This window comes from Squalius cephalus (assembly GCF_949319135.1).
Source record: "Squalius cephalus genome assembly, chromosome: 6".
Classification (NCBI taxonomy): domain Eukaryota; kingdom Metazoa; phylum Chordata; class Actinopteri; order Cypriniformes; family Leuciscidae; genus Squalius; species Squalius cephalus.
The window spans coordinates 10,626,670-10,649,043 of NC_137127.1; the positions used below are offsets into that span (position 1 = coordinate 10,626,670).

At 36.5% G+C, this 22,374-nt stretch overlaps 1 protein-coding gene across 2 annotated transcripts in view; it reads right to left on the bottom strand.

The window, feature by feature from the left end:
- The window catches only part of megf11 (multiple EGF-like-domains 11), a 119,605-nt gene extending 97,674 nt beyond the window's left edge, over positions 1 to 21,931 (bottom strand). Inside the window, exon 1 of one of the 2 annotated variants that reach the window (XM_079874663.1) lies at positions 21,697 to 21,931. The gene's annotated coding sequence lies outside the window, so the exon portion shown is untranslated. The remainder of the gene's footprint in view (positions 1 to 21,696) is intronic. The other variant, XM_079874664.1, reaches the window with a different exon arrangement.
- Between the last annotated feature and the right edge of the window lie 443 nt (positions 21,932 to 22,374).

The following is a 22,374-nucleotide window of genomic DNA, read 5'->3' on the forward strand; positions in this document are numbered from 1 at the left end:
CACATTTGCTTCAAACTTGATTTAAGTAAAGCTGTCCATCTTCGCTTAGTCCTTGCAAGACAGATAAATGCATTCAGTCTAAATTTAAACATCCAGCAGAAATAACAAACGAGGGCCCTGATCTATGGTGTCCCTCAGCGTGGAGGCCGATCTTTAAAATTTGACTTAAGTGCTACGATTCCTGGACACATTGTGAATTCTACAAAACAATCCACTGTGCAAAAATAGCTTGCTACATTACTTCCCCCCTAAACTTTGACTTTTTCAAGGTCAAAGCTGTGATCTAATGGTTTATTAACCGGCACTGCACCATCGACAGGGAAGTAAAAACCTGATTGTGACATAAGTGTTTGAAATACGGCAGTATGATTGGGGTACTTAAAAGACTAAGAATAAGGTTGATGTGCCCCTGGCTTCAAAGAGGTGACATATTCTCTCCATCTACTGTACCCACACTATTAAATATACATGCTTAATTCATTGCAATGTCCTCCTCAATGTCCTTCAGCAGTGTTGGAAGTTAACATGTTACAAGTAACAGACATTTAGAAATCCATGATGGATACCAGGCAGGGATGTCAATTTACACAAATTCCCAGTATCAATCGCCCTTTAAAACTAATGATCAATTGATCGATTAATCGTTAGTTGTAGCCTTAATACTGCAATATGTGTCGCATGACAGGGTCTGCAAATGCTGCTCAAAACGCTGTTCCTCACCAAATGAATGCAAAGGGTTTTTAGTCTAAATAAAGGGCTAGTAAAGTTGTAAAATGAGTCATTGATCATTGATTGATCAAATATAACAACTAATGCAACTGTCACCAACGCCGCCTCAGATGCCTGCTAGTCATAATGTTTAACTCCTGTTGTGGACGCGCTCCACGGAAACTAAACTCAATGAATTCAGAATTTTTTTTTACAATAGTGTTTTCATTATAATGTTATGTAATATGACAGTCCCGATCATAGTTGATCACCGTCCATAGTGAGCGTGCTGAAGCTGAAGCGCTGAATGAACACCGATAAACTGAAGCCCTTTGCTACTGGGTTATTTAACTCAACAAAAACGCATCCTAAATTAGGTTAATATATATACAAAATAAACATAATATTACAAACAATATCTGCAAAAAAAGAATGTACAAGTGAACTTGAACTAAGTTATGTGCTAGTCAGAATGTGTGACTCATGTTGTGGACGTGCTTTTCCTGGAGCAACGCGCAGAAACAAGGCAACTAAACTCAAATAATTCACAACGTTTTATTACAATATTGTTCTCTTTATAATGTTATGTAGCCTAATATGACAGTCCCTATTTTATTAGTCGTGCATTGCTGTTTGACCTGCACGCACTAAAGCTGACCACCTTATAAAGCTTAGTGAGGTTAATAGAGTGTTAAATCTTAACCAAATGCATCCTATATGAGATAAATCGGATATAGGCTTACACAAAATAAACACCATATTACAACTTACATGTGCACAAAACAACAAGGCTGCAAATGCACAAGCACACTTTTAAAGTAAAATGGTCCCAAAAATAACTCTGGCGCGCTCGCTTCATTTTTCCTCATGTCTGCTTTACGTCCACGAGGCTGTATGGTGTCCCATTTGTCATTTTATGTTTCAAAAGTGTGCTCGCGAGTGCCCCCTATGTGGTCAATATGCGCCCTTGATGTGCACTTTTGCCGAGCCCGTAAGCTCGAAACTTACGTCACAAAAGTGCAGGCTCGTAGGTAGACCACGGGTGTTTAGGGTGCCATTTGGGACAAGGCCTTAAGAAAGCAGCAAAATCCAAAACTTTTTCACATGAGCTTGCATTTCTAGTCTCCCACTTTTGCATGAATTTGAATGCAAGTCATTGGAATGAAAAGTGTAGTATGACCACCCCCTTGACATCTGACAGGACAGGAAAGTTAATTTTTCTCAGATGAGAGACTTTTCATTTTGCACTAAACATGAAGACACCTCTGCCAATATTAAAGTGTCCAATTAAAACATCTAGAAGGAGGAGAGTGCACGACACACACACACACACAAAAAATGAGGAATGCATTTACATAAGCATTTCAGAACTGGGCTGAGAGTGACGTAAAATGTGAGAATTCATTAGGAAAAAATAGTAGAACATCTTTGAAGAATCGTCTGAGGAACATTATAACAATCTTGCGCGAAGTGAGGTAGTGCAATTAATCTCGTACCTCTTCCAACGCCGCGGCTTCCTCCACACAGGTCATTACGAGGGGTCCCTCACCACACACAGGCAAACAAATGAGCCATTACCGCCATCACTCAGGCTCCAATTAAACAACCCATGCAGCCCCTGCTCCTCACAATCACTGCCAATTAAAGCCCAACTGTGTGAATTCCAACATCACTAATTACATGAACGTGATAGAACTTTCTGACATTCCTCTCTAAAATTAATTTCAAATATTGTTCAGAATTAATGATTAAATGAACCCTGCCCATGGTAAGCCACTCTGAGCTTTATGTGAATTAAATCACATTTTTTATCACAGGTTTAATGCCAAAACTCTCTAAGAATGTTTCAAGGTAATGTGCAATTATTAAATCTAAAAAGGTAAATTTGTCTAGTCTAGGTGTAATTTGCAGTAGAAGCAAAATAGCAGTTACAATAGCAAATAATTAGATCCTACCTTAAATGTGAACATGGACCCCATGAAGTGGCCCTTAAAAACACAGCTGCTCTCAGTACATTTAAAGCTGAGCCCCAAAATTGTTTTTTTAACACAAGTTTCTCATGCACAGTCTCTCTTTTGATATCTTAACGGTAACTGTACCACTCTATCTGTTCTCCTTCGTTAACTCCAAAAAGACAGGTGATGGGACAATTCACGGTTACCAGAAGCAGTAGCTCTCATCACCACCTCCATTCACATAAGCAAGACTGATAGGAGTAAAAGTGGCCTGGTCAGAGATCACTGAATTATTCATATGACTGGCAGGTGTTGTTGATAGGGCAGCTCTTCTGCATTTTCAAGTCCCAGGTGTGGTTTTAACAGCTCTATGTTCTCGGCCCTGCCTATAGCTGTCATTGATTGCAGGCTAAAGACCCTGCTGCTGAATAAGCAAAGGAGCTTTACATAGTGGCACATGGTGCATCGCACCAATAACACTACAGATCCATCATGGCCCATAACACCCACTGGTGCGGGGGGAGGGAGAGGCATCCAACAGTACTTCTGGGTTTAGAGTTAAAGACAGAGCAAAGAATAAATGACATTCAAACAGGACTGTTCAGCATGATTGAAGCTAATCTAATATCCCACCGTGCTTCTGATGACCGCTGACTCGGGAGACACGGATTTGAGTACAATACAAACTGCAATAAAAAAAGCATCTGGACTCTGTGGAGTCATGCATAATAATGTGGCTCTGAACTAAATAACTAAATGTTTCTCAAAACTTCAAGAGAATGACATTTCTTTAAAGCTCGCACTTAAAGAACTTGATTCCACTAATGTTTCTGTGGTTCAACAGATGTTTTCACTCAAAAAATACAATTATTTGATATTTTACTCACTCTCATGTTGTTCCCACCCTGTATAACTGTCTTTCTTCTGTAGAGCATAAAAACAATGGAGTTTAATATTGTTTTGGTCCCCAATAACTTTAAATTTATTGACAGAAGCAAATGAAATATTCTTGAAAATGTAAGTTATATAGGTTTGAAATGACACCTAGGTAAGTAAATAATGACAGAATTTTCATTTTTGGGTGGACTTTGCCTTAAGGTGGTCTTGTATGCCCCTGTCATATGTTGGTAGGTGGACTGATATGTCAACAACACACGCACATACATACACAAATTGCAATTCAGAAAAGAAAAACAAAGCTGTGAAAATGCCCATGGCACTACATACCATTAAAGGTCACAGTAGGTCACTTCTCAGAATCAACTGCCTCTAGCATATCAAAATATAAAGGCATGAATGTCCAGTGCTTTTTTTTCATTGAGCCTTTTTCCATGTGAAAGGAATGAAAAGAGCTTTCTTGGCTGAGGTTAGATTTTCATTAAAGATTATATAATTGGCCGCACATGCACATTAGTTGTGTTTATGGAACTGTGCACTCATTATAATATATGTGAATTATTAAAAGCTAGTACCAGTTCTTTGTAACAAGCTCTTGTTTCATTAAAAGTTCAAAAAAGAGAGTCGCACGATCAGTTCTGGAGATAATGGAGAACTGTTTTCCTTTTTGCTCAGACCTTTGGATGTCATCAAACACACTGTGCTGTTCTCTGTTACAAGTTCAATTGAGATGTCCCTGAGCACAGTTGTCTGGTCTAGGACAGGACAGAAGGAAACACCAAAAGCAATTTCCACCCAGGTGATCCCGCCCCAGGGCCCCAGCGGGGTTTAGACGAGGAAATTAAACTCAACGCAACTCTCGCTGCTTGAGAACTCCAGTCAAATGAACAGCCAATGTGCAGCATTTTACCACTTCACAGAGAAAATATTAACAGAATAAAGAAAGAGGTTTCCTGCAGGGTGTGGAGTGAAGCAGCTCACGCAGAATGGCTAATGTCCTCTCTCCTGAGAGATGGAGACGTCTGCAGGTTCAACTCTAACGACTCCCGGAGCCTGTGCTGAGAATAGTAATTTACCAATCACGCAGTCCATACTTGAGAAGAGAGCATGCTGGGTAATTTTTTTTTTTTATGATAAGTTCAGACATTAGTATGTCTGAACTTACCCATTAGTATGGCTTACCCATTAGTATGATTCAAGAACGGCTGTACACAAACCTCTCAAAAGTAACTGAGAGCTACTGTCAATAGAGGACTAAAAGGGAAACAGCAAACCGACTAGAACGCACGAAAACACGAAGTACAGAGAGGAACAGACCTAGCATCACCCTCGGTAAATCCATTAAGATGTCTCACTATACAAGACGGATCCATGCTACACTGAGCTTGTTTAGGTCTCTCCATTGTGAGTGCTGGGACAGGAATAGCTTGAAGCAAAAAAGCATAAAGTTAATGGGGGACACACTCACTGGGATTGCAATGGTAAATTATGACTCTCATAATATACAATTCAGGGGCACTCTTGGTTTACAGTAAAGGCTGGATGAAGTCCTTGGGCTATAGTGCTCATAATGGGTGCCGTAACTGAAAGCCTGTAATGTTAATGAATAACCAACTCAATCCAAATCCAAAATGATGCTATAACTCCAAAGATCCAGTGGAGCCAACAAGCAGATGGCCTGGTTTCTGTGAGCTACTCAATTTTGCATTAATGTAACCTTTCAATATAAGGAAAGATTTATAAGCTGCATTAAAAACGATGACCCTTACCCACTTCAATTACAAAACAGAGCCGCTTTAGTTTCCAGCCGCTTGCGATGATCCCTCATAAGAAGCGTCCTGGGGTGTGAAGACATCTTACGTCTTCCGAGAGCAGGTCAGGGAGGCTGTGCGGCTCTGAGAGCAGGTCTTTATGGTAATACCCCTCTGATTGAGATAAGTGGCAGATGTAAGCAGGACCATCAGCAGTATTTGTAAAAAGTCAGTGGATTCTCGAGGGAGAGCTGCTTGTCATTACAACCACCGGGAAAAGACCTGATGAGTGCATTATTCAGGACCCGGCATAACCGCAGCTAAGAGGTGTGGAGTTGGCATCAGAGAGACGAGCTCTATTGAGCCTCACTATAAGCTCACATCAGTGCTTGTTAATTAGCTTTGCTTAAAGATGCTCACAGCCGATCTTTATTTGATTCTATTCTTGTTCCCTCTGAACTCACGATTGTGTGACTTATCATTCATCATCTGTACAGAAAAAAACTGCAGTAAGATATGAAAGATTGTTTCACTCTGAACAAACTAGCAGTTGAAAACCTTAAACGTTCATCAAATTAAGTATTATCATTTCCTCTAATTGGCTGGACTTGGACCCTTCAGGCTGCTTGTTGAAAACAAATACGTAAGATTGTGGACAAAAGACTGTGGTCGATAAGACTTAAATTATTATTTTTTTAAATCTCACCAAGGCTGCAGTTATATGATCAAAAACACATTAAAAAAGTAATATTGTGAATTATCATTTAAAATGTGATCTACTCCTGTGATGGCAAAGCTGAATTTTCAGCATCATTACTCCAGTCGTCAGTTCGCATGATCCCTCAGAGATTAGTCTAATATGTTGATTTGGTGCTTAAGAAACATTTCTTATTGTCTAATTTTCTAATCTCTTCCATGTCTTGCCTGGTTACATTTATTTCATAAAGTATTTAATTTAGGAGCTACTTTGCCACTCTATCCCCCAATTCTATTTAACATAGTAGTCTCACGGCTATGGAAGCTTGTTTTTGCCATAGAATAAAACAATTTAAAAGATAACTGCGACTTTTTTTACACAATTGAGGATATAATTGCGGCATATAAACTCGCAATTGCTTGAATAAAAGTCAGAATTCTGAGATAAAAAGTTGCAATTATCTTTAATGTTGTTTATAGTTTATATCTCGCAATTCTGACTTTTTTTCTCCCAATTGCGAGTTTGTATCTCGCAATTCTGACTTCTTTTCTCAGAATTGTGAGATATATACTCACATTTTGCGAGTTATACAGTAAGTACAATTCTGAGGAAAAAAAGTTTATATCGTACAATTCTGACTTTATAACTCCCCTAACGAAAAAGAAGTATACTTAAGTAATGTTCAAGTATATTTTTAAGTATACTTTATGTAGTAAGTATACTAATATCAATGTGTACTTGTAGTAAACTTGTAAGTGTACACTCTAAAAAATGCTGGGTTATTTTTTAAACCCAAATGCTGGGTTGAGCATTTTGACTATGTTGCTGGGTTATTTTCTCCGTAATCAGCTGACAATGACCCAGCATTTGGGTTTGTTTTGGAAATTTTGACCCAGCGCCTTCTCGCGAGTCGCGCGCTTTTGTCCACACTGTTCAAATCACTACGTCAACAGGAGGACGAGAGGTTCAAGCAGGAGCGAGCGTAAAGGTGAGCAACCCTGTTTTATTACAACTTTCCTAATGTTAAGTAACGTTAGTCAAAGAAGTCAGAAAGTCAACAAGAAGTTATGTTGAAATGAACTATGAATTATTGACGACGTCGACGTCTGTCGAACTAGCGACCGTTATGCTAACGTTAACGTTACGTTACACATAACATTCATTATTTTTACACGGTCTGTAATAAATTATTCCACTTAAAACACGGTCACAATGTCTAAGTACAGTTGTTGGTGTCTGTTTTATCTCCAGAAATGTTGCGGGTTACTTGATTCGGCGGTGTTGGATGGATGCAGTGTAACGTCACTGGCTAGTGGCTGGATATGCTAAAGAAGCTGTAAGTCTAACGTTACCTATTATTTAACTGTGTTTGTTAATCATTTTCGAAAGGTAGCTTTACATAAAATATTGAATTATGCTGCAGTATGTTCTCTGTGTTTGGGTGCGTGCGCCTTAATTCAATTTGGCTAAGCATTTCTGCAGAAAACAGTGATGTCATCGTCCAGCTCAGTACAATTCTTATCAAAAACTGTCATTGTTCATTTGAAGTCAGTTCAGTGTTGCTTCAGTTACGTTCAGAAACTATGTAAAGATAATCAAAGTATTTACTGAAGTACAATTTGGTCTTAAATCGGCTCTGAAAAAAGAGTCATTCAGTTTTCAGTTCAGTTCAGTTCTCATCTGATATTGTCAGTGCAATTAAATCAATAATATTGTTGAAAATTAAGTGCCCCTAACTAAGCAAGCCAGAGACAACAGTGGCAAGGAACCCACACTCCATCAGGTGACAGAATGGAGAGGAAAAAAAACCTTAGGAGGAACCAAGCTTATGTATTAAATAGCCTAATACAATTTATTATTTTGGTTTGTCATGCAATTTGGTTCACAGTCATTAAAATAACTATGATGATCATTGAATCGTGAATGATTTAAAAAAAAAAAAACTGCCAGGAAGAATAAACATTAACAACATTTATTTATTATTTTTACTTATCTTGAAACTGCAATCAGATAAGTCAATGGGCGCAATGGGCAATTGTTATACCGATAGACTAATACATTGGAATGAATAAAAAATATTCTATGAAATATCTACAGGTAATTTTATAAAATATTTTTTTAATTATCCACAAAATTAACATTTCTTCTGTTTACAGTCTTGTGAATTAACAATAGTTAATTAAGATGTTTAAAATTATTTAGTCTATTTATTTATTTATTTTATTTTTTTAATTAAGTAATGATTCATTAAAATTATTTATATATATATTTTTTAAATTAACTGGAGCCAGCATAAAAATTAATTTTAAAAACATTGTACAAGACATGCTAAATTTGTAAAGATATTACTAATCAGATGTTTCCTTCTTTTCTTTTACAGCAATGGACTCAACTGGAGTCTTGAGTGCCTCATTGAAAAATTGCTGGTAAATATGTGATGAACAATTTTGCATTTCAAATTCTCTTTCTTTGTAGGTAATCTTTTTTTCACAGTTGCATCCAGTGCCAACCCTAACCCTTAAAGGGATAGTTCGCCCAAAAATGATATTTAACCCATGATTTACTCACCCTCAAGCCGTTTGAGATGCATATGTCAATCTTTTTTCAGACGAACACATTTTCAGTTATTTTAGAAAATGTCTTAGATCTTTCAGTGGTTATAATGTGAAGTAATGGGGTCCACCTCCTTCAAGTCCCAAAATGTGCATGCATCCTTCACAAAAGTAATCCATCCGGCTCCAGGGGGATAAACGAAGGCCTTCTGAGGGTAATCCGTGCGGTTTTGTCGTAAAAATATACATATTTAAAACTTTATAAACGAAAATAACTGGCTTCCGGTAGCGGTCGTCGCGCGTTCATGGAGATGGATGCTGGCGTATGACGTAGGACGTAGCGTAGAAAGCGTCGTGACGTAGAACGAACGTAGAGTTTTGTTTTGCTCTGCTCTCTGGCTGCGCTGTCACGTTCGTTCTACGTCACGACGCTTTCTACGCTACGTCCTACGGATTACTTTTGTGAAGGATGCATGCACATTTTGGGACTTGAAGGAGGTGGACCCCATTGCTTCACATTATAACCACTGAAAGATCTAAGACATTTTCTAAAATAACTGAAAATGTGTTCGTCTGAAAAAAGATTGACATATGCATCTCGAACGGCTTAAGGGTGAGTAAATCATGGGTTAAATATCATTTTTGGGCGAACTATCCCTTTAACAAAGTTTGCTACACCATTCACAATAAGCTCAAAAACATGAATGGCCAATTTACTTGTCCAAGTACAAGCACATGACAAGACTTAATGTCAAACCATGTAAGGTTAATTTAAATCAGTTATATTGTAGGGCTGGCATAGGGTACCACTTCTGTGCCTAGTCGTTGTCAGTGTAATTTCATAGATAGCCGTTCTTGTTTGCCCCTTTCTTGGTTTAAGGCAGTGGTTCTCAAATGTCCTGGGACCCCCATAATTTAGGATGTCTCACCCAATTTAAATTTTGCAGTCTGTACTAATGAGCTGAATCAGGTGTGTTAAATGAGGGAGAGATACAAAATGTGCAGTGGTATGGGGTCCCCAGGACGGGTTTGAGAAGCACTGCTTTAAGGGATAGTTCATCTGAAAAGGAAAATTCTGTCGTCATTTACTCACCCTCATGGTATTACAAACCTGAATGATTTTCTTCTCCTGAACACAAAAGAAAATATTTTTAAAAAAATGTTGGTAACAAAACAGTTAACAATAGCCATTGACTTTTATAGTACTACTACTTTTTTCCTATTATGGAAGTCATTGGTTACCGTCAACTATCTTGTTACTGACATTCTTTAAAAAATCTTTTTGTGTTCAGCAGAAGAAAGAAACTTCAAAAAAAGTTCCAAAAAAAGGTTTGGAACAACGTGAGGGTGAGTAAATGAGGCGAGTAAATTTGACATGAGGGTGAGTAAATTTGCATTTTAAGGTGAACTATACCTTTAATAACACTAAATGTTTTCAGATTACCAGAGTACATATTTAACTGCTATATATTTAAGCTAATTTCACTCATTCTAAGTTGACCTTAGTTAGAAATGCACTTTGCTTAATTTAAAAGCTGATGAACGAACAAGTTCTAATTTGTCATTTTTCTATTCTTAGATTCCAAAGGCATACTAAGATTGGCCACAAAACCTTTCGGCCAACTATTCAAGAGACAAGAACCTCATTCATTGATGTACAACCGGTAAGTAAAACAACAGGGGACAAAAAGAGCAGGCTCATTTCTTTACACCTGTTTGTAGGGCTGCACGATAAATCGTTTTATTGCTGCTTGAATCTGACATGCATTTCATTTTCTCACAACTCTTTAAAGGATTAGTTCACCCCAAAATGAAAATTTCCTAATAATTTACTCACCCCAATGTCTTCCAAGATATCCATGTCTTTCTTTCTTCAGTGGAAGAGAAATTAAGTTTTTTGAGGAAAACATTTCAGGATTATTCTACACAGAATGGACTTTAATGACAACCAACTATCCCAACGTTCAAAGAAGGTTCAAATGTCCGTCTCAATGCAGCTTCAGAGTCTCTACACAATCCCAGTCGAGAAATAAGGGTGTTATCTAGCGAAACCATCAGCCATTTGTGGTTTAATAGTATATAAATGTTTTTTTTGTTTTTAAATGACCGATCGTTTCGCTAGATAAGACCCTTATTTCTCGACTGGGATTGTGTAGAGACACTGAAGCGGCATTGAGACGGACATTTGAACCTTCTTTGAACATTGGGATAGTTGGTTGCCATTTAAGTCTATTCTGTGTAGAAACATACTGAAATGTTTTCCTCAAAAAAACTTAATTTCTTTTCCACTGAAGAAAGAAAGACATGGATATCTTGGATGGCACTGGGGTGAGTAAATGATTAGAAAATTTATATTTTGGGGTGAACTAATTCTTTAAGTTAATTTAAGATGGTATTTAACTAATTTAAGACTGCTCTTATAAAAACCTAAGACACACTTTTAAATAATTATGTGTCTGATACTGTCTTTCCCTCATTTAGTCTGGAACCAACATGGTGCTTTACCTGGAAAGGCAGAGAGAAGCAAAACCCTTCCCCTTTGTCTTGGAGCTTGGAATGGCTGGACAGTTTTTTGGTGAAGGGGAAACTCTGGAAAAGTTGACTCAGTTGGTTTTTTGTTTTGTTTTGTTTTTTATCTTTTTGTGAAGATAATTTTTAGCTAGGCTATTTTACAGTTTATAGGTATAGAGTTTCATGTTTTTATTTTGCTACACAGGACTAAATGATTGCTTATTTAAAATGAATTGCAATGTATGTACTTACTGTTTATACGCAGAGATGTGCCTCCCATTTTTGCTGCACAGGACTAAATGATTGCTTATTTAAGTGAATTACAATGTATGTACTTATGTGTTTTTTATTGTATTCTTTGTGAATAGAATCTTAAGCTGTAGGCTATTTTACAGTTTATACAGTAAGTGTAGAGTTTTGAATTTTGAGAATCTTACCATTTTATAATATTTTAACATACCAACATTTTAACACAAATGATTTTTGTGGGCCTCCATTTATGTTGCAGATGTCTGTTTTTTTTTTTAACATGAATGTATTTATGATTATATTAATTTCCTGGAATAAACACTTTAATTGAATCAATAAACAGTAGTGTTATTATTGTTATTAATATTTTTGTATTTTTTATTCGTTTTTTTTTTTATTATTATTATCTAAAATTAATAACCTGTAGCATGGGGGTTGTTTGACCCAGCACTGATTAAAAACAACCCAGCAGATGGGTTAATGTATAAAAACCCAGCCTGCTGGGTCAAAATAACCCAGCATGTGTTCTGTCCAATATTTACCCAGCGCTGGGTTGCCAAATAACCCAAATTGGGTTGTTTTTAACCCAGCATTTTTTAGAGTGTACTATTTCAATACTGCTAGGGACTAAATTGGCCCACTTTTAGTATATAAAAGTATACGTTTAAGTGTACTATAAGTGTAACAGTAGTAAACTCGAGTCCAACACCCCCAAAGCTTCACAGTCGTTTTCTCTTCATGGGTTACGCTTCATTTCATTTGGTTACATTAAGCAGTTTTGATTTACATGCTGTTTAATGTTTGATGATCACGTTATTTTACATTTAAGTGAGCAATATTCTATCGCTTGTTTCAGCTTCTTCTTCTCCTGTGTTTTGATCCGGAGATTCTGTACTAGATGTATCATAGCGCCCCCTACTGCATAACAGTGAAAGCATTGGTTAGCTGGAAAATTCAGTCAATGGTGGGGAAAGAGTAAAGTAGAATTAAAGTAAATTCCTACGTACACTTTCAGTGGACTAGCCTACACAAAAATTCAGGTACGCAGAATTAGAAACATATCTGTTTTATATCAATATTCTAATCAATATTTTCAAACAATGTAAGTTTCATAAGACTGTATGAAAAACTATGTAAAAATATTTCATACTCGATCAAAAGAGTTAACACAACTACAAGCCAAGTATACTTTGAAAACTTAATTATACTTTACAGTATTTCTCGATCAAAAGATTGAGTACAAATACAGGCCAAATATACTTGGACTTTTCTCTCAGTATAAGTCAAGTAGGCCTATACTTAAGTGTAATTTTAAGTATATTTCTGAGAAGTACATAAAGTATATTTTTGAGAAGTATATAAAATGTAGACTGAAAGTATACTTTCTTATTTTTAGTTTAAAAGAAGTATACTAATAGGGCACTTGAATAAACTTATTTTTCGTAAGGGTCACAATTGCGTGTTCGCATTCTGAGAAAAAAGTCTGAATTATTAAGTCCAATTCTGAGGGAAAAAAGACTGACTTACAATAGGCTATCTCACAAAAATTCCAAAATGCGCGAAAAAAAACCTGAATTGTGAGATAAAAAAGTTGCAATTACCTTTTTTATTTTTTATTCAGTGGCGGAAACAAGCTTCCATACACAGCTGACTTTAATGGCTTTCTTAATTTGACACTAATGTCTTTGCAAGTGCTCGAACAACTGTCTAAACAATCTTCCTCTTTGATGTGCTCTGTTGGACAAATGCAGCACAAAAGTATTGTTTGATTATTAATGAGTAGTCGGTCCAAACACAGCTACTATGAGCTGTTTTGTTCCCCAGAGACATATTCACCATGTTTCATGCAAGCCCTTACATTATGACAAGGTAATATTACAGCATAATCTCAAACCATTTTGAAAAAATCAGTTCAAGTCATACATAAAGTAGCTTCGTTGGTCTTATTGTGCGCAATTGACCTGTGGAGTGTATGGACTCTTCAGTACATTCAGATGGCATTTCATAAAAGCCAACCAAGCACTGTATTCCTATCCTCTTCTGTTATTAAATACATGTTTGGCTTGCCTATTTCAAATTTTCCTCCCAGCGGAAAAGTAAACAGTAACCTCTGGTTTAACGGACAGAAAAACATCTGTGAGGTTGAGAACATGTACTGACACAAAGATCTTTATGAAAGAACATGATTTGCCATACTGAGACAGGCGATGACATGCAACACTGTAGTCCACAGTGAAAATATATACAGATTGAGTACAGACAGGAGACAAGGACGTGGAAAGGAGAGGGACCATGCATACTGTCAAGAAAACTGTGGCTGTCCTTGATCTCTGTATATGCGATCAGAGGAAACGAGAAACATACATCAAGATTTTCAATTACAGAGCAGAAGCTGACCCAAGAAGGTTCAGCTAATGGCTTTATATTTTTCATTAACATTTCTTAATGCTCCCACTCTGACCTCAGGGTATTTGTTCAAAGTATAATGTTCAATACGTTTTGGCTAAAATAACATCTATCAGGCAGCTCATTAAGAAAACAGCTTGATTTGCAGAATAAAGGTCAGGCCTTATATGCTATTGAAGGTTTCCTCTACTGAGCACTGTCTTCAGTGCCATTGCACAGCATCCAGTGTTACTATATTATGCACTATAAAAGACATTATAGTGTTAATGTGTACAGTGTGGGCTAAGGTTTGACCTATAAATTGTTGTTTACATCAATTCAAAATTTGAATATGAAATATAGAATACATGCATAATTAGGCGAACTCCAGTGAAGTAACGATGGGTCAAATTTGATATGCCCATTCCAATTTAGAAAATTATCCATTCTCATTCTAATTGACTGCTGTTTCATCCATCTTTTTATGGTTTACAAGGATTTATGGTTTGAATGTTCTTACATTTTAATTTATTTTTAATGGTTGCACACTGTGCACAAATGGAGCTTCAAAATCTTACTTTCATGGTAAAATTGTAATTTTTTTCTTCAAAAATCACACTAAGCAATATCGCACTGTCTATTAAATGTTGGTATATCGTGCAGCCCTGCATGATATTGAATAAAAATGCAATATTTGATATGCTTAAAGTGTGTAAAATAAACTTGAATTATATTTAAAATATATATAAAATTCTATAACCTACATACATGTTTCACATTCTTTTTGTCAAAAGAAAACATCCCTATAACTTCTGAAAGTGAACAGCAGTGTTTTACTGTAGCAACAAGTAGGTGTCATTTTGACATTAGTGTAAACCGGGGGTTTAGGGTTTAAACATTAGGTTTATTTAACAACAGAATCTGAATAATCAAATGTAAAAAAATAAAACACGGCTTAGTCTTCACTATATTAATTAAATATATAGCCTACTGATTCTTATTAAAGCTACAAATGTTATTCAGTCAGAGAAGTCTTTTGTTCATGACCCCAGTTATTGCAAGCCGTTGCATTATGCATATTACGATATGAACATTTGCAATATTTCAATAATTTCAATATATTGCGCAGCCCTAGTGCAGCCTCGACTAAACTGTCTGTGTGTGCGTGTCATTCACTGAAACGTAAATTTAGCTTCAGCAAAGTGACCCAACTTTTTCCACTCTGCGACCGACAGTTTGAAAACCCTGCCTATACCATACATAGTTTGTTACTTCAGTGGTTAATGCTGTTTTAAGTCAAGTCAAGTCAAGTCAAGTCAAGTTTATTTATATAGCGCTTTTCACAATACAGATTGTATCAAAGCAGCTTCACAGTATTAAATTAAAATAATACATCAATGTTTGTTTCTAGTGGAAAACGTCCACGTTTGGTAATGCTGATCAATAGTATTGTTGATTGATTAATTAAATTAAATATCCCCAACTGAGCAAGCCAAAGGCAACAGTGGCAAGGAACCGAAAAAACTCCATCAGGTGACCTGATGGAGAAAAAAAAAACCTTGGGAGAACCCAGGCTCAGTCGGGGGCCAGTTCTCCTCTGGCGTCTATGAACTAGAGGTCGGATTTAACTGTAAGATTAAAAGTATTATATGAATGCCTGGCTGAAGAGATGCGTCTTTAATCTAGTTTTAAACTGGGAGAGCGAGTCTGAGCAACGAACAGTATCTGGAAGACTATTCCAGAGTTTTGGAGCTAAATGTGAAAATGCTCTCCCTCCTTTGGTGGACCTAGATATCCTAGGTATGACCAAAAGCCTCGAATTTAGTGATCTTAAAGAGCGCGATGGATTATAGGGCGATAGAAGGTCCGTTAAATAGACTGGAGCTAAGCCGTTTAGGGCTTTATAAGTCAGTAGCAATACCTTGTAATTAATACGGAACTTTATAGGTAACCAATGTAGTGATGATAAAATTGGTGTTATATGATCATATTTTCTTGATCTAGTAAGAACTCTAGCGGCGGCATTTTGGACTAACTGTAGCTTGTTTATTAAGGATGCAGGACAACCAGCTAATAAAGCATTACAGTAATCTAGTCTCGATGTCATGAATGCATGAACTAACTTTTCTGCATCAGAAACTGATAGCATGTTACGTAGCTTAGCAATGTTTCTAAGGTGGAAAAAGGCTGTTCTTGTAACATATGAAATAGGGGTGTAAATCGGACAGTTCATCACGATACGATACGATATCGATTCTCTCAGCCAGCGATACGATATTTTCCGATACTTCAAAAAATTCCACGATACGATTCGATTCGATTCGATTCAGGGCTATATCGATCGATTAATCGATATTTAGATATTATGTTCACACAACCAGTTACGTTTTTATTAACTCACAAATGCAATCAAAATATATAACATGAACGTTTAATTAAACTCTTTGAAAATTGCACACCCTCTCCCAATTGGGACATTTATAACAGAAGTGGTCATTTGCAAGTAATCCGTTCTAGTTCATTTTCATAAATCATGTTTTTATTATTATTGTGCATCCAAGTAATATCAATCAAACTGCAGCTGGGTTGTTTTGATTAATAATAATAACTTAAAAAATACAGGGAAAATACAAAATTAAAGTTAATTGAAAGTATGCTTTAATATGTTAAAAAAAAAATTTTTTTTTTTTTTTTAGCAGAGCAGATACATTCACATTTCATCTTTCTGAATCAAACAAAACCAAGTAATTGCTATGATAAATAATACAACACTCGGTTAATCTTCATAACGTTAATCTCCTCAGCTGACATAGACGCCTAACAAACTTTGTTGTTGTGATAACGTACACGCAGTACAGAGAGCTTTTCCCTCACCACTAAACGAGCTGCTTTAGTAAGGTTCCGTGAAAATGTTTCAGGTTTTATTTTCCTTTTACGCCCTGAAGAAGATATCACGAGTTCATTGAAATTATCCATCCTCGATCACTTTTAGTCAGCTTTGACCCAGCGCGTCTTTTCAAAGTGACTGACCTGAATACTGCGCGCTGAGTCGCTAAAACGGACTTATCGTGTTGTGTTCACCAACAAGGGTGCGAGTGCTTGTCTGTTTCTGCTGTAAAACATATGAACTCGCGATGCCTTGACAGCGGACAATACCGACTTTTGTAAAAATAAACTTGTTTAGGGATTAGTCAGTCTTGTCAGGCGTCTTTTTCAGATGAGGAAATTAACGTTACACACCGGCAGGCGGTTGGTGAGTAAACGAAAATGTGCGCTTTGGCGGAAGAATGTTACGTGAGAATGTGGAGAGTGTAAAAATAAAGTTGTATATCGATATTTTAAGTGTGGAATCGATGCATCGTATCGTTAGACGTTATATCGATGCATCGATCCATATCGATGTATCGTTACACCCCTAATATGAAATATGATTTTCAAAAGACAGGTTGCAGTCTAGTATAACACCCAGGTCTTTTACTGTAGAGGATAAAGTAACAGGACATCCTACTATGTTAAAGTTGTAGTGTGAGAGGTTTTGTGGGCGGTTTTTTAAACCGATGATTAGTACCTCTGTCTTGTCTGGATTTAATAAAAGAAAATTGCGCGTCATCCAATCTTTTATATCTTTAACACACTCTGTCAATTTGGATAATTTAGCGTTTTCATCTGGCCGTGATGAAATATAGATCTGAGTGTCATCAGCATAACAATGGAAACTAATTCCATGTTTCCTTATAATATTTCCAAGTGGCAGCATATATATTGAGAATAACAGAGGGCCTAACACAGATCCCTGCGGCACTCCATAGTTTACTGGAGTTATGATCCATTTTTCTCCATTTAAATAGACAAAATGGTAGCGGTCAGATAAGTATGATCTGAACCAGCTTAATGCTTGTCCTTGAACACCAGTATAATTTTGTAGTCGATCTAAGAGTATTGTGTGATCTATAGTATCGAACGCAGCACTAAGATCAAGTAAAACTAGTATTGAGATACAGCCTTGGTCAGAAGCTAATAGTAAATCATTTGTGATTTTAACGAGCGCAGTTTCAGTGCTATGATGCGGTCTGAATCCAGACTGAAACTTTTCATAGATGTAATTTTCTTGCAAGAAAGAGCCCATTTGGGCGGATACAACTTTTTCTAGTATTTTAGACATAAAAGGAAGATTTGAAATGGGTCTATAATTTGCTAGGTTATTATGATCTAATTGTGGTTTCTTAATGAGTGGTTTTATAACTGCCAATTGAAATGTTCTTGGAACATGACCTAAAGATAAAGATGAGTTAATAATATTGAGGAGAGGCTCTTCCACTACAGGTACAGGTTTTAGCAAAGGTAAAACATTTTCTTGGGGGAAAGTCCTTTGTAGCTAGGTCAATCGTTCTTGTAAAGTGAGCCCATGGCAACGATAGGGCAGAAAGGGATAAATCTGAAGAGCAGCAAAACACTAAAAACTATTTTATATAGCCTATTATATGAAGTCATGTACAATAAAATACAGGGCATTAAAGAATCAATCTGAACTTTTCCACAATCTATAGCATTCCACTTCATACACAATATACACCTATTATAATCCGACAGCTCTCATCATCTCTTCCATTCTCTATATCCCTGTTTGTCAGTCATAAAGATTAACATACAAAAATGACATGAAAATGAGCAAACTTACACTAATGGAGACAAAGCAAAGACTCAGATGAGGGTCACAATAAAACAAGGCCATTTCATGCAGTTTCCATAGCAATTTGCTAAACACTAAAGATTACCTTCACACACACAAATATAATATATAGTTTTGGTAAAACATCCCTCATCACCCAAAATGGCTTTGCCATGAATTTCCTAGCTTATATTAACATCTAAATCCTTTAACAAGATCCATGCAAAGGACGAAACTGACATAAAATAAGAAAATAAGCCAACAGTCTGTGATACTAATGTTATATTTATGTTGTTGCAATCAAATTTAACCTGGCTACATAAAAATAAATAATTTTTTTAAATCTGAATACTAAAACAAAAGGATGCAGCTCATTTTCCGCATTGATACGAGTCCGTGTATAGCCACAGAATACTAATGAAATCTTAATTTGAAAACTACTCCTCTGCCTCAATTCACCATCTCCAACATCTAACCAATTAAAACGAATCTCATCGGTTATTTGAAAATCTTCAGGCCTAACTCTTTCAGAAATGTAAAAGCATGTCATAAATTTAAATTTGATTCAAAACTTAAAATGCCAGGCAAAGCAGAAAGTTGAAGTGCTTCGTCCTTGGGAATTCAAACAACTATTAGCAATGCGCAACCAGAGTCCCTTCATTAATCAGCACTAATTAAGACTATTGATTGAAGAAAACATCAGGATTTTCAGCTGAAAAGGTTTACTAGACTGGAAACTGGAAACTCTACAGGAGATGGCATAACATTAAAAAGAGAAAAAAAAGATTTCTTTGCCCTTGGCTCAAGCTTCACTTTGCAAAACAGCTCAGAAAATTAAACCAAAAATGCCCCTGCTTCCCTGTCATTAAGTGCTGTCAGGACGAATCAGGGCTCACAGGCCAGTGGTGCTACACAAAGCAGCGCTCAGTCTCTCATTGTTGAGCTTCCTGTCTTGCTTACCACATGCATGCTCAGTCACACAGAAGGTTAGGCTTGACAACAACGTCCCAGGACTCAAAACACAATACATCAAGGTCAAATTGAACTAGAGATAAGTGGTGCAAGCAGTCAACATCATCAAACATTCTCATTATTTTCATATTTGCACTAAATCACAAATCTCGCAAATCGATTGCATCATTTATTTGGATATTGTTGCTGTAATATTGTATTATTAATGATTCACTGGCCCATTCTTATTCGGTATCTTAACAAAATTTTAATCTCAAACCGTTTTGCAACTTTTCACCTTTTAAACATACTAAGCAAACAGTGCAGAAAATAACATGACTTGAGACTGAGCTGCATTCTAATTTTAGGTGCAATTTTCTTTATACAAAATGCCAAAAATGGGGGGGGGGGGGGGGGGGTACTAAACACAACAATGCCGTTTTTAGTTTCTCTTGAAGAAATAATTGGGCAGAATAAATAGCAGCCAACTAATGAATATCTTCTCAACAACACTGCTGTTTAATTAGGCTAAAAGCTCAAGACTGAAAACAAAAGCTGCATTACTGTATTGGCAAAGTACATTTATGACTTTTTGACAGATGGCTGTAATGCAGTCTAGGCAAGCAGACTAACCAACATGCAGGCAAACATAGCCTTAGATTTGCCAGACTGAGGAACAAATCTTGAAAATCTGAGTCAGACAAATCTATGAACATATTTGCTGTGCATGCAACAAAATCCATAATGTTTCTCCACATTCTGAACTTAATGCAGGTCACGCACACTTTGAACACAAGAGCAAAAATCTAACCTCTCTGACTTTTGTGTCATTATCGGAATATGCAGCTTATCTTACACCATGAAGGGTATAGGTCAATCATATGACATTAGTTTGGATTGAGAAAAGTCAATAGCGCTGATGTTACGAGACATTTAGCTTGGTTTTTAACAGCCAGAGAGAAAGCAACTGCCAAACAACCTGGAAAGCTCAGTCAGACATGGAAAATCTTTATGTCCACACATTTCAAAAATGATACACAGTCAATCAGATACAAATGATGTCCAACAAAATAGCACACAGCGACGTAAACGTGAACATTGAACACTGAAGAGCCAACCAATTACAGTTTAGAGCTGTTCTTGTCTGTATGAAGGAATATTGCTAGTGGAAAAAATGATTCTACTAGCCTATATAATCTACAATATTTCGATAATTAAAGGACTGCATCTGTTTGGTTATGAACAGGGGCTCTAAACATCTCAATAAGGCTGTGAAATTGCTCAACAGAGCCATCTAGTGGCCTAAAAAAACTTTCCACCAAAAGTAATGAATGGAAAGAAGACGATCCCGAGCGACCGGCGCGTCGTCTCGTCTCAAATGCATGCCTTTGATTGAAAACAACAGTAACTCGCATATATTATAAATGCTTGACGCATTAGCCTATTCAGTCTTCATTAGCATACATAAACTCGTTTTATGAATACAAGTAAGTGTTTTACAATTAAATCGTTATTGCAACCCTTGTAAATTACTGTGGTAAGACAGTGGTTTTGGTTTGTGGTAAGTGGTTTGGCAGCGTAATATTATATAGCATTATATTTAGTGCAGTTAGCTAAAGATTCCGTTAACAACACTGTATAAAATATGGATAGATTAAGTCAGCATATTTGATTTTATTGACATACGACAACGCATTTAGTTTTATTTATAACCATTCCCAAGCTAAAATAATTAAACCCAGAAAACGCTGAATTGAATGAAGACACTGGCTGAGGAACTGTACTGTACACGATACGTCAACTTTGGCAATAGGAGAAAATCTATCACGCTTATAAATAAATATAGACTGCAGTAATGTAAGGTTGAGCAAAACTGACAGCTCGATCTCGCTCCCCAAAATTAGCTAAAATTGTGATAAAGCATACTGATTAATTAAAAAATAACTTAATTTTCTGCTATAAAACATTTTATTTAATTTCATTAGCGAGCTTACAGTAGCCTATAAAAACAAATGTCGTATAAATAGAGAGTATGAGATCATTACTAAAACCATATGTGCTATAGCTTACCTTCAATGACCAGTTTAATCATCTCAAATTATGCTTGAATCATAATGTTCAAATGATGTTTTTATAAACTCGTCTAAAGCTAAAATGTGTAAGACATGCGAGAAACTATTTCAATTGATATTCAGCAATACATTTATAAACGCTGTTAAATTCTGAACCGCTTGTATATGATTCAGCAACACATTGCGTAGGCTTTATCAATATTACGAATATGATTATTTTATTGCAGATTACTGTGTAGCCTACTAACAGTTACAGGCTAAAGGGGCTTTAAAAGCGAAATAGAAAATATGTAGCCTACCTTCTCCTGGTCCGTTTTACTTTCCCTGATGTGAATTCGCTTCTTGCTGTTCGTCCATAGTCTTCGTCTTCGTAATCAAACTGTCCACTTTCTCGCAGTAGTTTATAGCAGACTATATGAAGAAGAGTCCTGGGCTGTATTTTATTATATTCGACGTAATGTTCGCGTTATTTGACCAGTGTTGTCAGAGCGTTGCGCTGCGGTTCATCCTCTGTAACCGACACTGTTGCCGAATGTTTCTGCCTCTCGCGCGGCCTCATTTTAAACTCACGTGACGTCAGAGATCATGGTGCTGAAACTGCAAGCACTTGTAAACAACACATACACGTTTATTTGGTGAAAACCCGTTCTCGGTGAACTTTTACTGTTACACTTAAAGCAAAACCACAATTTTGGTAAATAGCCTAGACTGTAGGGGAGAGCGGGGCACAAAGTAACGCTTTTTGACTTTCTCAGTTTGTGGAAATCTGCTTATGGTTCAGAATATTTATTTTTCCCCACATTAATTTCACACGTCTATTACAATTATGTGGTTTTGTTTTATTAATACAGTATATACTTTTTTCTTGATATACCCCGAAAGAATGGAAGTGAAATGTGACAACATGCCCCATAGCATACCTGTACATTGTAACATGTGAGGGGCACATTGTAACATGACCATATGACAGCTTAAAA